Below are 16718 nucleotides of genomic sequence, written 5' to 3'. Positions count from 1 at the left end.
TTATTAACACCAGTTTATGCGGGCAGCACATCAGCTTTGGAAATGTTGTCAGTGGGATAAATGACTATTCATTCATGTAAGGTGGCATTTTCGACAGCGAGATAGTCTTTGAAGAATACATTGTTTTTGGAGGTATAGGTGATTCCTTTGGTGGACTCATCAATGGTCAAAATAAGAGGTCCACTAGAGAATCGACTCATCCGAGCAAGAGCCAAGTGCCTGGATACCCTTGTGGGTGAATAATCAGTCTCTATAAATCCGGACTGATTGATTTATTGAGAGAATAAGGAAGCTGAAGAAGAGAAACATTTACATCTGCTCTTTCTGAAGCGTGACAAGTGCAGAGTTCCCTTTCATGATGTAATTTGGCATTTTTGTTCAACATGTAAGAGCAGTCTTGGCAATAGGTACTTATTGGGTAGCACTGACAAAACTGACCCATCATGTAGTGTTACCAACACTGACTCATTAAGCTGTCTTGCCACATTTGGTCCACCATGCTATAGTAGCCATACTTATCGATTGGACAGCTTGAACCACAGAGCATCTTAAAAAGACTAAATGGCCAGTATTACAATAGCAACCCATTATTCAGCTTTTATGATACTGACCAATTGAGCATTAACCTTGTGAAGGCTATGACCACATCCGCAGCCAGACCACTGACCCCCTAAGGGCCCGGACAGCCCTTTGGAAGTGTCAGTCTGTGACTGGTTTTTGCCAGTCTTTGAAGGAAAGCCTTTCAGATAGACTTATAGATGCCTTCGCCCATTTGCTACACTAACCTGCAGATTCTTGGCTTGCAGGGTGCTCAGTAAAACGCATGGCATGTTCTGCCTAATCTCCATGTACTTAAGCAGCATGGGTACTGGATTTCAGGAGATGGTGAGCAGACAGCCAGGGGTGGCGGACGTTAGCAAACGGAGCTGATAAGTTCTCATCTCCCTCGCCTGAAAAATAAACTTTATGAATGTGCAACTTCAACATGTAGTGTATTATATTTATTGCTCTTTTGGCATGATTAATAATTTTGAAAGTTACAGCCCTTAGAAAGTAAACAAGCATTTACAATGCAACGGTTTTGCCTTTGGAAAAGTTAGAGCTATTGGCATTGTAAATGACAATTTTTTTTATTTATGTTTTCTTTTTGAAAACGATAAATAAATTGCATTGTCATTTACAATGCCAATAGCTTAATCTCTCGCAAATGCCACACACACCCACACCCACAGAGCCCCCCACACACACACCCACACAGAGCCCTCACACACACTGCGAGCCTCCCCACACACCCAGACAGAGCCCTCCACACACCCACACAGAGCCCCCCCCACACAGAGTCCCCCCACACACCCACACAGAGCCCTCCACACACCCACACAGAGCCCTCCACACACCCACACAGAGCCCCCCACACACCCACACAGAGCCCCCCACACACCCACACAGAGCCCTCCACACACCCACACAGAGCCACCCACACAGAGCCCCCCACACACCCACACAGAGCCCTCCACACACTACGAGCCCCCTGTGCAAGTTATACACTGTTGTTAGAGATGAACCGACCGCATAGGTAACCAACAGGTGTAAAAAGGACTTCAAAGGTGACCGACTGGGGAGAGAGATGATGATGTAGGAGTGAGAGAGAGAGGGATTGTGCAGATAAAAGAGGAGTGTGAAAAGGGTTGTACACAGCAAGAAGTCTGAGAGGGAGTGTGTAGATAATGGGTAGGTTTGGGTTTGCAAGAGATTAAGCTATTGGCAATGTAAATGACAATGCCATTTATTTATCTGTTTTCAAAACCAACACATAAATAAAAATTTTGTCATTTACAATGCCAATAGCTCTAACTTTTGCAAAGGCGAAACCGTTGCATTGTAAATGCTTGTTAAAGTAGGTTGCATCTGTGTCACAAGTTTTGGCAGTCAAAAATCGTACCTGCCAACAGACCCGAGTCAAAGTCACATGACTTTGATTTAATAGTTTCCCAGCGGTGAACTTCTGAGGCTCACTCCTGAGACCGTGATGTTAAACCCTCTGGATCTTTGCACAGGATTATTTTAGACCACTTAAGCATGTGACATAGATCCATACCCCCGAGTTTGGTATGGAAACGTGAGGTCACATCACATGAAAAATGTAATCCAGCACTCTGTATTGTTGCTGCTTTGTATAGTTCATTTCTGCGCGCAACATTCACTCCAGAGATGTGTTAGTTTTGTTTATCCGAAAACAAATGATTTGCGTAGGAACAATTGCAGCCTTGCGAATGAACATGCACATTTTTTTTAAACAAAAGAATTGCAAGAGCAGATAATGGTATAGACATGCTTCGCATGTACCTCGTTTGGAACGCCCTCTCCTGCAAGGTTGCTTTTGACAAGTAAAAGATGAGTCGTGCATTTGTTGTAGGAAGGCAGCGCGCCTCCCCGGGCTCCTGCGTAGCGTGCGTTTGACTGTCCCTTCTGAGTGACGCTCTCGCGCGCCTATTTTTGTTCGCTGCTCTCCACTTAGCCACATCTCACGCGCCTGCATGTTGTACATGCTGAACCAGGTCTCTGTAAATTGGCACTTTGTGTCCTTTCTCACACACGTCTGCATAGCGAACAGGCATACTTTGCAGATGACTCACACGGCCGCCTGCCTTCAAACCGCAAGTGCGGCGTTTGGACTGAAAAGCAGCGGGCGTCGCATTCACTAGAGGGCGCGTCTGACATCCAATCACCCCCTCGACAGCTGAGTCGCGTGAATCCCGCCCCTTGCTTCACTACATCCATGTGACACGTTCTGCGTTCTGCCCACAGCCAGTGCTCGAAGGAGGCAAAATAAGTACATGCATTGCACGAGTTAGAATTATTCCCACGTTAGCTTTAATCGGAGACGATGTGGTCTGACTGCCGACTCTGGAGCTGGGAAACCAAGGTTCGAGCCTCGGGGTCGCGTCCTCATCCTGTGATTCTGGGCAAATCACTTAATCTTCACATGACTACAAAAACAAGCAGCAACGCATGGATATCTCAGACCAGTACACAGAGGCTTCCCAAGCAGGCAGGAATACACGGAGGCATCCCAGCCGCGGAAGCAAAACCAAAAGTGCACGCGGGAGCGGTTCAAAAGCGCAAAATAGGGACAGCTTCCAAGACACGCGGACGGCAACCTGCACTGGAGTCTTCTCTGACCCTCAACGGGAACAGGGAAGTGTGCAGCCCCCGAATGTACACAAGCCCCCTCTCCACCGGGGTAGCTCCCTTCGTTTGAACATTTCAGCGCGGGGGAGGCTCAGCCGCTCGCCTGCTGTACCTTTAAACGGGCATGGGTCTCCCGCACACCTCGGCTCCCAGCACTCTCCCTCCCGCACTGCTCCTGGGTGCAGCGGGCGCGCGGGCCCCGGGCTCTCACCTCCGTCCCTCCGCTGCTGCAGTAACAGGTGTCGCCGGGGACAGCGGAATGGCGGCCGGGAGGACCGAGCTGTGCGTGCGCTCTCCCAGACTCACTGGCCCCGCACTCCGCCTCTTCCAACGGCAGCAGGCAGGGGAGGGGCGCTCTGCGCAGACTGCGCTCAATTTGGGGGGAGGGGAAACGGGAGCCAAAGTGCCTGCGCTGGAGACCTGCGAAGTCGCCCCCTTGTGTGTTTTTTCACCAAACAGGACACCAGGTGTAAACGGGCGATCACGTGCGGGCTGCTAAAAACACGGGTAGTGCTCAGGCGTTACTGCAGTGCCTGCCCGCTAACCCAGATTACTCCTAGGTGCCACTTCCTTGAAAAATATGTTTCTAGGGAGAAGCGAAGATTCACATCGGATTCCCACATTTGGCAACGTGACTTTTATGGATTAGGCGAGTGGAGTCTACAAATCAGGAACAACAAGTCAGGTCCCGGGCCGGCCAGCCAATCACAGCGCGGCCCGGGAATGACGTCACGGGGGTGTCCCGGGCCGGCAGCCAATCGCAGCGCGGCCCGGGACAAAGGGGCGGGGCTTAAAAAAAGCACCAGAAACGCCCCCGAATCGCGTTTTCGAGAGAAAGCGCGATTGACAGCCTCTGCCTCCCAATGGCTAGCCTCCATTTATGGAGCTAGCCAATGATAGGCAGAGGCGGGTCATCACCCCAGATAGAAATCAAGAGGTTTTGCTAGCGCATGCGTACTTCGTACGCATCGCTAAGGCAAAACCTAAAAACATAACGGTCCTCTTCCATATCAGCTATTTTATAATTAAACGCTATACCCTGCATCTCTAGTCAATAATGTCTTGAAATTGCCCTCCGTGCAACCATGGGCCCATAAAGAGGGGGGGGGTAATTTACACCTCCTGTTAAGAAAATAGGGAGCGCTGCGAAGCAGGAGCTCTCTCTTACCTTAAGAAGTATTGGTAAGCCAATATGTCTCGTATTGGCTTTGGTAATGTTTTGTAGCCGTACTGTACAGTTGTGTGGATGCTTTACATTGTGGCTAAAACTAATTTAAAAAAAGCGCTATGATGCAGCCAAGTGCAGTAGCACTGGTTGCCTCATAGTCTTTTCTTTATTATTATTTTCAGTCACACTTCTTTACAGCATGGCTACAAATCTGTGCCAATATCGGCAATGTCCATTCTGTACTGCATGAACAAAAGGCAATGGCAAAGCCAATAGTCTCAAAGGTGAAAGCTATTGCCAGTGCTTATTAGGTCTCCGCCTAAAACCCCTGTAGTTCTGAGCAAATCAGTTAATGTCCCCATGTGTAAAAAAGAAAACAAATATGATGTCAGGCAAAGAAATCCTATCACATAAAGAATGCATTTTCGCCTTTGTCTTGGTGAAAATAAGTTTGGAAGCGGATGACCTGTATTTTCACAATAAAAGCAGTTGGCATGTGTTGTCACGATAAACATGAATTTCAAAGAAGAAAATGGCTTCTTTGAAGTGTGTGTGTGGCACAGTAAAACATAGCTAGAAATGGCAAGAGGTTCAACAATGCTAATACCTTAATCACAGTGAGATCCTTGGAAGGAGAGCATACAAGCTGAAGCAATCCGTATTTGGTCAGTGTTCCAGCCATAGGAAGATGTGAAGCCAGCTTGCCCAGGCCAATTAGAAGGTAGCAAGTAAAAGCAACAATGAAGCAAATGAATGTTAAGCAAACGGCAGACTGAAAGCAGGGCCAGCTTTAGCACTGGTGGTGGCCGGTTGAACATCTTTTTTGGCGCCAACTAACTCTCCCATGACCACCTCCTCAGATTTCCCACTAACACCTGGCAAAAGTGCCCCTCATCGCTCAAGAAGCCCATCTCAAATACACTTCATTTGTTTTAAAGTGCTGGTAAAGGCTGGCTTTACTAACCCACTCAACTATCCACTTAAAATACAGATCTGTTCTATGCAACAGGCATATTAACTCTCTGCACTATTTTATTGCGAGTCAAAACAGCCCTAGACAAAACTCTGATCTCTCTTTTTAGCAGGAACATTATTCACAAGAGTTATCTTGACATTTGTATTGCTGCCTGAAAGCTGGATGCACAAGGAACTCTGCAGTGGGTGCTTTTAAATCCTATGGTATTGGTAAACACAGTGTCCCCCCCCCCCCCCCCTCTCCCCTGCGGTCAGTGCCCCCTCCAAGTCTAGGCTCTTCCTTTTAATTTTACCGAGAGGGAAGTCCTGTCAGCCCCTCCAAAACATAAGTCGAAAAATGAGTGTGCTGCAGGAGAAAAGAGACTTTTTGTACCCCTATCTTTTAGGTAAAGTATATCTCCTGGGCGCACAGTATATACCAGAGAGACTGTGGGAGCTAACAGGGCAGATTGCTGCCTTTTCAGGCTTATGATGTTAGATATAGCAAGCAAAAGGAGCATTTGGATTGGCTGGCTTGCTCCTAACGTTCCACCAAGGGTGCTAATCCATTCCAATTGGCTGGCCAGCGCCTAACGTTCCATGCCGACTGTATTACCACACTGAGTGGAACGTTAGGAGCTGGCCAACTAATCAGAATGCTCCTTTTGCTGTCTATATCTGGCATATTAAGCCCGCAAAGGCAGCAATCAGTGATCTTATCTGCCAAGGTCCCTGCAGTATGCTGTAGGCCCTTGGAGGACTGCAGGAGCTGTCCATTACCTAAAAGATAGGATTCAAAAAAGGTTCCATTCCCCCAAGGCACTCTCCATTGTTCTACTTTTTTTTGGCTGATGGGATTTCCCTCTGCAAAATCAAAGGGAAGAACCTGGACAGCCATGTGGGAACCGGCTGCATCTGAAGTGTCTGAGGGAGCGCCACTTTTTCCTCGACAGGAGCAGCACATCATGCATGGACCTGGGAAATTTGGCAGAACTGTACAGAATAGTGAAGGATTACAGAATCCTGTGATTAATGTGAAACTTTTACACCTTCGAGGAAAACATGCAGTGGATGCGGAATCTCCCAGCAATTAGGACCTATTATTTTATCAGTTGCCTTTGTTATGGTATGTTAGCCAACTTGTAGAGTGCAACGTATACCCGGAGGTGTCTTGGCGCTAGACCTGCGAGCAAAGATGAGCGAGAAAAGATGGCATTGTTATTTAGGGAAACTTTGGGAGGTAACTTTTAGTTGCAACCAAAGGAGGAGGGAAACCTTCATAAAGGGAGAAATGCAAAACTTGCATGACACTATTCAGCATGATGGCAAACACGTACATTGTTTTTTTGTCTGTAAGTTTATGCTTTTTATTTACTTATTTATATCTGATGCTGTGGAAACGTGTTTGTATGCCGTTTAGTATTGTAATTTATCTTTTGCACTATATTTTCTTTTAGCTCGCAGCAATGATCCCGGCTGATGATGATGCTAAGGGGTCAGGTTCTTCTGAGGAGAGAAGACAAAATTCAGGAGTTTCAGATTTCCCACCACCAACAGGACGTGAAATAATTTTAAGGACAACTGTGCCCAGACCAGCACCATATTCTAAAGCTCTGCCACAGCGTATGTACAGTGTTCTCACAAAAGAAGACTTCAGACTTGCTGGTGCTTTTTCGGCTGACACATCATTCTTCTAAGTCAGGGCACACATTGAGGCCCCCTTATAGCTAATGATATAGAGTCTGCAAGTGCTGCTTCAATGCTGCTGTAATTTATGTCCAATATAATTTAATTTATCGTTTATGCTTTTCTAGAAACTGAAATGCTTGCCTGAACAAATACTCACTTTGTGTCTAGTAACAATGCAATTGAACACCACCTTCAGAACGTTTAATGTATATGCAGTTGTAGATTAAAGTAGCAGTGTGTCCCGGAACCATTGTTAAGAATAGTAATGGTCTATACTTATCTCAACTCATTATTGTTTTTTAAATGTTTCAAGATCTCATATTTGCGTAGTTTTCCTGTATGAAACGGCTCAACAGGTTTTCAGAAACGTTTGCACTTATTCCTATTGAAGGAGTGGTATTCCAGGAAAACAAGGCGGCAGAACACGTTCGGTTTGGTCCCAAATGTCGACTATATTTTTTAGAATTCTGTTTTTTACTGGTTTATTGAAGCGTGCTCCAACTATACATGTCACACTAGGCTCACTGCTTCCAAATAACTAAACATTAAATAATAATGGAGTATTGTAATTTAATATTGGTGTTTCTTTTCTTCCAGTATGCCATTTCGTTATGTAAATGTACACCACTGTGAGCCTTCTAGTCAAACCAGCTTTTGTTGACAGAAAATTGTAAATCTTAAAAAAACAAAAAGATAGTTCTCTGTTGTTGTTTTACACGTTTGGAAGAAAATACATGTAAGCTTAAATCTGTTTTAGCCCTCCACAGTCTGCTTGATAATCATTTCGCTGATGTTCTTTTAAAAGGATGCCTTTGTTTAAAAATTACTGAATTTTTATGATTATTTCTGGTTTTGTTCCTGTTATGAATTCATTAAAAAAGTCAAACTTCGGGTGCAAAAATTGTGGAATGTACAATGGGTTTTATCTGTTGTGTAGAACCAGTGGTATGTCAAAGTTCAGGTGTAAATTCCATTTTATGTACAGCATGCATATATTCTTACTAAACGTGTAAAAATGTAAGATTAATAGTGTATAATGTAAATGTAACCCTGTATATTACACATGCTGTGCCATCATTGTAATTAAATTGTTTAACTTGTGAACTCAAACATTTTGAAACTAGTTTTCATTTCTATTTTCAAACGGGTATAAGAAAGCAATCAGCATAATTGATCTTCCCTTTTATACAGCATGAGATAGTTTATTTACAAAACTAAGCTGATACAGCGTAATAAGGAACTCTGAATAAATAAATGCAGCAAGCATACTGTTATATGTAAATACAATTTCAGTTAAAAGGACATCAAGGTTACAAATTAAGACTAAAGACCCAGATTTACTAACATTGTGTCCGGTGGAGTCACTTTTTGGTGCAGACCGGCGGAAAATCTATTTTGGGATTTATAAACCCAAGCAAAGCCCGATATGCGTGGCTCTATATATAAAATAAAAAAAATTTAAGCTACGCACTGTGATGCCTTGCATAGAAAAGCATTACATGGGTGTTTCTGTGCATCCCCTGATGTATTTTGAAGCAAACCCATATTTAGTAAAGACAGTAATAGGGTGCCCCTACCTGAGACTGGCATAATGGGGAGAAATATCTTAACTTCTTCTCTTTAGTGCCTCTAAGCATGTGTGCTGTATTCTGCATGCAAAAGGAACAAGTCTCTAGAGTAGTTTTTGTGCTGGGCGGTCATGGCGCATTGGTGCCAACGTTGGCGCTAGCAGCTAGAAGTGTGCCAGCACTATGGGAGCGTAGAAGTGCGCAATATCAAAGTAAATATGTTGCATTTCTGCTCTCTCATTTTGACCCAATGCAGCGCAGCAACTTACCCTGCTGTGTTGCATCAAAGTTTAGTAATTTGCCCCTAAATGTTCAGGTGCAATTCAACCTTAACTCAGAGTTTCCCCCAAAAGTGGTAACGTCACAATAGTTGGTGGACAAACACAGTCTGTTCTTCCTGTGTACCACGCAGTCTTTAAGGACACTGATGTTAGCTACAGCCCATCTATTATTCATTGCTTGTGGAGTACAAAGTGAACTTATCTTAATGTAAATGTAATATTGCGTTAAACAACATACATATGACCAAATGATCTCCATTCCACCCATAGTTTCCAAGTTAGAAATTGAAATCATTCTGACTCTTTAAAGTGAGTCATGCAAGCTTTCTATATTTGTCAGCATTTCCTCATTAAACGCATCGGCACACAGTCTCCTCTGCTTGCCATTGGCCAACACGTCTTTGCCATTATTTTCTCCGTTCAGAGACTCGTGTAAATCAAGGAGCATTTTTACAAAGATATCACGCAGCGCGAGCAAGTCACCTTGCTGCGTGATAGAGAAAGGCCAGGAATGCATTGTACTTAACAATATACGGCGTATTCCCGTCAGTTCCCAGCGCTGGTGCACAATGTGCTGCCTGTGTTGTAATCAGGATTGTTTTTGTGCAAGAAAACACATCTTCCTGCATAAAAACTATCCTGAGTCCTTTTCCTCTTTCTGTGTGCTGAGTGCGACACACATAGAAAAAGGAAGTAACGTGTAGGAATACAGATATGTTCGAGGCATGTGGGCTGCTAAATTCATATCTTAGCATTAGATCGCCGCCTAGTGTTGGGTCCGGATGATCGCACATTGTTGTCCTGGAAGAGTCTTCGAAGTATCCTGAGATAGGTGGCTCCTCCCCTGGACTACAGTGCGCATGGGCATCGGCTCCATCCCCAGATTGTTTTTTTCCGCCATTGGGTTCGGATGTGGTCTCGACGTCTTTCTGTCGAAACCGAGAAAAACTAACTTTTAGCGGCCAAAAGGCCTCGCTTTTTTTTTGCGTCGGTATTGTCTGCGCACGGTCTCGAGTCTTCCGTCTCTTGGAGCCGGAATAAGCGGAGTTTTCTTTCGCTCTTCGGACTTTGAGGCCTTCTCATCGCGACACGACTGCAAAACTTTTCTGAACATGGAGCGGAGCCCGTTTAAGTACTGCCCGCTCTGTGGGTCCAAGTACCCACACATCGATCTACACCCCGTCTGTAACAAATGCCTTTCGCCTGACCACGACGACGGCAAGTGCAAGGCCTGTGCACAGTTCCGGTCTAAGAAGACTCTCAAGCTTCGGCGCGCGGTGCGCATGGAAGCTAGACAAGCGGCCCCGGATCCGGAAAACATCTTCGGCGACCAAGAAGAAGAGGACCAGGGTCATCATCTTCAAATCTCCCCACCCGAGACGGAGGTCGAGGCGGATCCCGTAGAGGACGACGGAGTCGTGGGTCAAGGCCTTGAATACGTCGACGAGGTAGGAGACGACGAAGAGATTTATGGGGCCGCGGCAGATAGCTCAGGGGACGAGCTCTGCCCCGAAGGTTACGAGGATACCGACCGGGTCACGGGATCGCCTGTAGGCCTTACCCAAGACCCAGTGCCGCAAGCCACAGCCCCGCCTTCTGGCCCGGCCACGGACTTACTTGCTGAGCAGACTGTATCGAAACCGAAACCATCGGGATCGACTACATCTAAGATGGCCGACCCGAAAACGAAACCGAAACTTAAGGACTCAAGTGTCCCTAACATGGCTGCCGTACCGGCGAAAACAACTGTACCCGCGACTCCATCGACTCCGTCGACCTCCGGTCCGCAGAAGTCGAAGAAGTCCGTCGATTCCGCTGCTGCAAAATCAAAATCGACGCCAGAGGAGGGGTCCTCTAAGAAAGATGGTCGGCACGGGTCAACAGCTGCACCGCCGTCCAAGCACGCCAAAGTCAGCTCCATGGAGGCTACGCAGGCGCACGGATCGAAGACTGGCACGTCTGCACACCGGTCCCAGGAATCGGGGTCGGTGACAGCGGGATCCGCGTCCAAAGCGCACAAGGCCCACAAAGACGTCGGATCCGAGGGAAAGGTCAAGACATCCTCGTCGGCGCCAAAACCCACTGTGAGTGAGACGTCCCCCATCGCCGAATCACTACAGAGAATCAGGGAGAAGGCCTCTGCTGCGTCGGCTCCGATAACATCGCCGCAGGCGCAAAAGGACAATCCAGCAAAGCCTTCCAGCAAACTTCTCTTTATTTTGCCGCCTAAAGAGGCGCCGAAAGCCTTTTCCACCAAATCGGCACCAAAGAAGACGGTTTCTTCAACGGCTGGCCCACTTCCACGTCGGGTACTCGAATCAGAGGATGATTCAGAGCATTTCATCGACGCTGACACAGGCAAATTGACCCTCTATAAGAGAAAAATCACTTCAGAAGCAGTGGACTCATATGTCATCCCACTGAAGAAGAAAAGGGTGCCCCTTGACGCTTCAGGCCTCATGGAACCAATCCAGCCTCCTCCGAGACGGAGCCCCACTCCCTCACCAGAACACTCTGCGGGTGAGGGGTATGATGAGGACGAGCAATACAATTTCCCTATCAATGAACCAGATGCACAACCGGATTCATTTGATGACACTGGTGACCAGGGCACCCAAAGTGTGGGGCATGACCCGCAGCTTTTTAATGCACGTGCATCCCCAACAGAGGATTCAGCAGGGTTTCATGCACTAATTGAGAGGGCGGCAGCCAATCATGATGTGGACATGCATGCTGACCCGGTAGAGGAAGACTTCCTTTTCGACACATTTTCAGTCTCTGAAAGGACAGTAAAGACGCTGCCTATGCTTAAAGGAGTCCTCAAGCATGCTGGGGACATATTTAAGGAGCCTACCAGAGCACGAGTGGTCAATCCACGTATTGAAAAGAAGTACAGACCTGCACCTGCAGACCCCGCATACATTCGGGGACAGTTGCCACTGGACTCTCTTGTGGTCGCCAATGCCAGGAAACGTGCCAACTCCCAGACGACGGGTGAAGCTCCTCCCCCGGATAAGGAGTCCAAAGTGCTAGAGGCAGGGGGCAAAAGAGTGGCTGCACAGGCCGCGAACTTTTGGCACATTGCCAATACACAAGCACTCTTAGCACGTTACGATAGGGCGCATTACGACACCCTAGACCAGATTATACAACACCTGCCTCCACAGTTCCAAGAAGCCACCAAACTGCTTATTGAGGAAGGGAAGCTAATCTCAAACGCAGCCATCAAGTGTGCACTTGACGCCGCAGACACAGCTGCTAGAGCTATCAACACTAGCGTTATGCTGAGACGACAGGCGTGGCTCCGCATCTCGGGGTTTAAACCGGATATTCAGACAACCATTCTTAATCAGCCAGTCAATCCTGATAGTCTGTTTGGTCCAGATGTTGACACCACCCTAGAAAAAATAAAAAAAGACACAGAAACTGCTAAGTCCATGGGGGCCCTACAGTCACAACAGTTTCGTGGCAGCAATTTTCGTCGCTCAGGTGCACGTGGAGTCACCAGAGGACAAATGGGTCAACAATCTCAGTTCTCAAGAGGTGGAGCACAATCCTCGTTCACAAAACAGAACAAGGGAGGTTACAGAAATAACAGCAACAGAGGTCGCGGCAGAGGAAACAACAGCTCCCGCTCCTCTACCCCAAGCAAACAGTGACTCTCTGTCGCTGCCCCCCGACCACTTAACACCTGTCGGGGGGAGACTGCAGCAGTTCCTGCCCGTCTGGAGAAACATCACCACAGACAGGTGGGTGCTACAACTAGTCCAGTATGGTTATTGCCTAGAGTTGAAATCCACTCCACCCAACATCCCGCCAAGGCAAAGGCCTATGTCCGCAGAGCACTTGCACTTATTGCAGCAGGAAGTAGTGGTGATGCTGCAAAAAGGCGCAATCGAGCTCGTGCCGGTGGGAGAGGAAGGCAAAGGGGTATATTCCCTGTACTTCCTTATTCCAAAGAAGGACGGATCTCTCAGACCCATTCTAGATCTACGTCCCCTCAACCTGTACATACTATCAGAACACTTCCATATGCTTACACTGCAACAGATTCTTCCCTTGCTAAACCAAGGGGACTTCTTAGCAACCTTAGATCTCAAGGATGCTTATTTCCACATTCCACTACACCCGTCCCACAGGAAATACCTCAGGTTCACTATTCAAGGCAAGCATTACCAGTTCAAGGTCCTACCCTTCGGAGTCACCACAGCCCCAAGGGTGTTTACCAAGTGTCTGGCGACAGTAGCAGCGCACCTCAGGAGGCAGAACATCCATGTCTACCCCTACCTGGACGACTGGCTCGTTCAAGCCAAGTAGGAACAACAGTGCGCCGCGGACATGTCGACTACCATTCACCTCCTTCACAATCTAGGTTTCTCGATGAACTACCCAAAGTCGCATCTACAGCCGGCACATGTCCGGCAGTTCCTAGGTGCGACGATCAATACCCTGACGGCCATGGCTCAGCCAAACCAAGTCAGGATAGACAGCATGCAGTCTCTAATCCAGAAGTTCAGACCACAACACTCGCTTCCAGCGAGAGTGTTCATGCAGCTGATAGGCATGATGGCCTCCTGCATCTTCATAGTCCCTCACGCACGGTTACATATGCGCCCGCTCCAGGAGTGCTTAGCGAATCAGTGGACACAGGCTCAGGGGCAATTGACAGACCTAGTGTTGGTTACCAGTCGGGCATACGACTCTCTGCATTGGTGGACTCCACACAACCTTTGCAAGGGCCGACTGTTCCAAGAGCCAGTGCCGCAGATTATCCTGACAACGGACGCATCTCTCCAGGGATGGGGAGCTCATCTGCTCACTTACACAGTGCAGGGACTATGGACGACGCAGCAACAGAAGATGCACATCAACTATTTGGAACTGATGGCAATCTTCATGGCGATCAAGTCCTTCATTGTACATCTGTGCAACAAGGTAGTGTTAGTCCGGACGGACAACATGACTGCGATGTACTACATTCAAAAGCAGGGAGGCACCCACTCGCCACAGCTGTCTCATCTGGCTCAGAGCATGTGGAAGTGGGCCATTCAGAGGAACATTTTCCTCATGGCAGAACACCTCCCAGGAAAGGACAACCAGATGGCGGATCTGCTCAGCAGGTACAGCCATCAAATGCACGAGTGGGAGATACACCCATCTGTCCTCCACCCGTACTTCCAGCAGTGGGGTCATCCGGAGATAGACCTGTTTGCCACAAAAGAAAACGCTAAATGCCAACACTTTGCCGCCAGGTTCCCTCACCCACAGTCGCAGGGGAATGCGATATGGATGAACTGGTCAGGCAAATTTGCGTACGCTTTTCCGCCAGCCCCTCTGATACCGCTGGTCGCAAGAAAGCTAAGGCAGCACGCGATGACTCTCATCCTAGTTGCTCCAACGTGGGCGCGCCAGGCTTGGTACACCACGTTCCTCGAACTCTCAGTGGTGCCGCATCAAAGACTGCGCCTCACGCCCAGTCTTTTGACGCAGAACCATGGAGACATTCAGCATCCAGATCCGCAACAGCTCAACCTGGCGATCTGGCTCCTGAAGTCCTAGAGTTTGGATACCTTAACCTACCTCCAGAATGCATGAACATCATCAAGGAGGCAAGGAAGCCAACTACCAGGGCATGCTATGCTGCAAAATGGAAGCGTTTCGTCATTTACTGTACAGCCAATGACATCAACCCGCTAGATGCATCTATCCCTAACATCATTTGCTATCTGTTGCATTTTTACAAGTGCAATCTAGCGTACACTTCCATTCGGATACATCTATCCGCCATAGCGGCTTATCTTCAAAACAGGCAGCATCTCTCTGTCTTCAGAGTGCCTGCCATTAAAGCTTTCCTTGAAGGTCTGAAACGAGTCATTCCCCCAAGAACACCGCCAGCTCCGGTGTGGAACCTCAATGTCGTTCTCACCAGACTGATGGGACCACCATTTGAGCCACTGCACTCGTGTGAACTCCAGTTCCTTACGTGGAAAGTAGCTTTCCTAATAGCTATTACGTCTCTGAGGCGTGTTAGTGAGCTGCAAGCGCTCACAATCCAAGAGCCATTCATTCAAATTCATCCAAATAGGGTAGTGCTACGCACTAACCCCAAATTCCTTCCAAAGGTGGTGTCACAGTTTCATCTCAACCAAACTATTGACTTACCGGCATTCTTTCAAAACCCACAAACGGTGGCGGAAAGAATGCTCCATACCTTAGATGTACGGAGGGCGTTGATGTACTACATAGACAGGACACAAACCTTTAGAAAAACAAAACAACTTTTTGTTGCCTTCGCACCACAACACAAAGGCAACCCTATTTCCAAAGCAGGAATAGCCAGATGGATTGTTAAGTGCATCCAGATATGTTATCAAAAGGCCAAGCGCACTTTAACAATACCCCCAAGGGCGCACTCCACACGCAAAATGGGGGCATCCATGGCTTTCCTAGGGAACATCCCTTTAGAGGATATTTGCAGAGCAGCCACGTGGGTTACACCACATACCTTTACAAAACACTACTGTGTTGATGTGCATTCCAAGCAGCAAGCTGCTGTAGGACAGGCTGTTCTCAAAACACTTTTTCAGGTTTCTGCAGCTGGCACGGGCAACCGCCGCTGATGGAGGGACTGCTATGTATTCTATGCTAAGATATGAATTTAGCAGCCCACATGCCTCGAACTGAATATGCTACTTACCAGTATGCATCTGTTCTTGGCATGTAGGGCTGCTAACATTCATATCGCCCGCCCTCCTCCCCGGTGCCTGTCGCAGCTGCAGGTATACTATTGTATTTATTCATTAGCATGGACATCCTTTACACTTTTCACTCCATCTTCTGCCACAATGGCGAAAAACAATCTGGGGATGGAGCCGATGCCCATGCGCACTGTAGTCCAGGGGAGGAGCCACCTATCTCAGGATACTTCGAAGACTCTTCCAGGACAACAATGTGCGATCATCCGGACCCAACACTAGGCGGCGATCTAATGCTAAGATATGAATGTTAGCAGCCCTACATGCCAAGAACAGATGCATACTGGTAAGTAGCATATTCATTATTCTCATTACACCTCACCTGGGGAGGCATAGCATTCTGACTAATTACCAGGTCTACAAGTATTGGTAAATCTGGGAATGCTTCCGAATCCATGGGTGGATAAGTGGGAACATTCACGCCCTACCTATGGATTGCCTTCCCAGGGCAGAGTAATGCAATTTGCACTGGGCTATTCTGGAGTTATCAAGCCATGTAAGCCCACGCAAGGTGGCCTTGCGTGGCTTGATAAATCCTACTTTGGCGTATGGGCGACGCAAAACCTACATAAATATTCCCCCAAGTTTTCTACCTGGAAACGTAATCCATCACTTTTAAAACTAGGCCAAGCAGGTTAAATATTTACATTTCTGACAACGTTAGACACGGAGTAGAAACGCATTCATTTCTGTATTCCAGAGCGCCTTGAAACCAGTTTATATTTCCTCTGGACATGATGTCATGATCCTGTGTGCTTAAAGTTCACAAGTGCTGTCAATTTCCTGTATTTATTCGAATTAAGATTTTTTTAAATGGCTGCCTTTAGTAGCTTATCTCCATCACTTTGTTTTATTCTCAGCACGTAACTAGAATTAGACGTGAGGAGAATGAGAAAGTATTTGCGTTGCAGCTATTTCTGTTAAATCACCTCACACAAAGCAGTGGATAGCAGTCATTTCCTGGTAAATCATCTCCCAAAGGGCTCCGCAGTTATCGGTCAATATTCCTACTGATCATTTTGTCACACCCCTCTTTGGAAAAAACAGTGCTTCCGTTTCCCTAATGGAGATAACAAGGGGAGGAAATGCAGACACTCAGCAATAAACTTGT

The sequence above is a fragment of the Lissotriton helveticus genome, chromosome 3_1, assembly GCF_964261635.1.
Source record: "Lissotriton helveticus chromosome 3_1, aLisHel1.1, whole genome shotgun sequence".
NCBI lineage: Eukaryota > Metazoa > Chordata > Amphibia > Caudata > Salamandridae > Lissotriton > Lissotriton helveticus.
Note: the sequence above shows the minus strand (reverse complement) of the source record.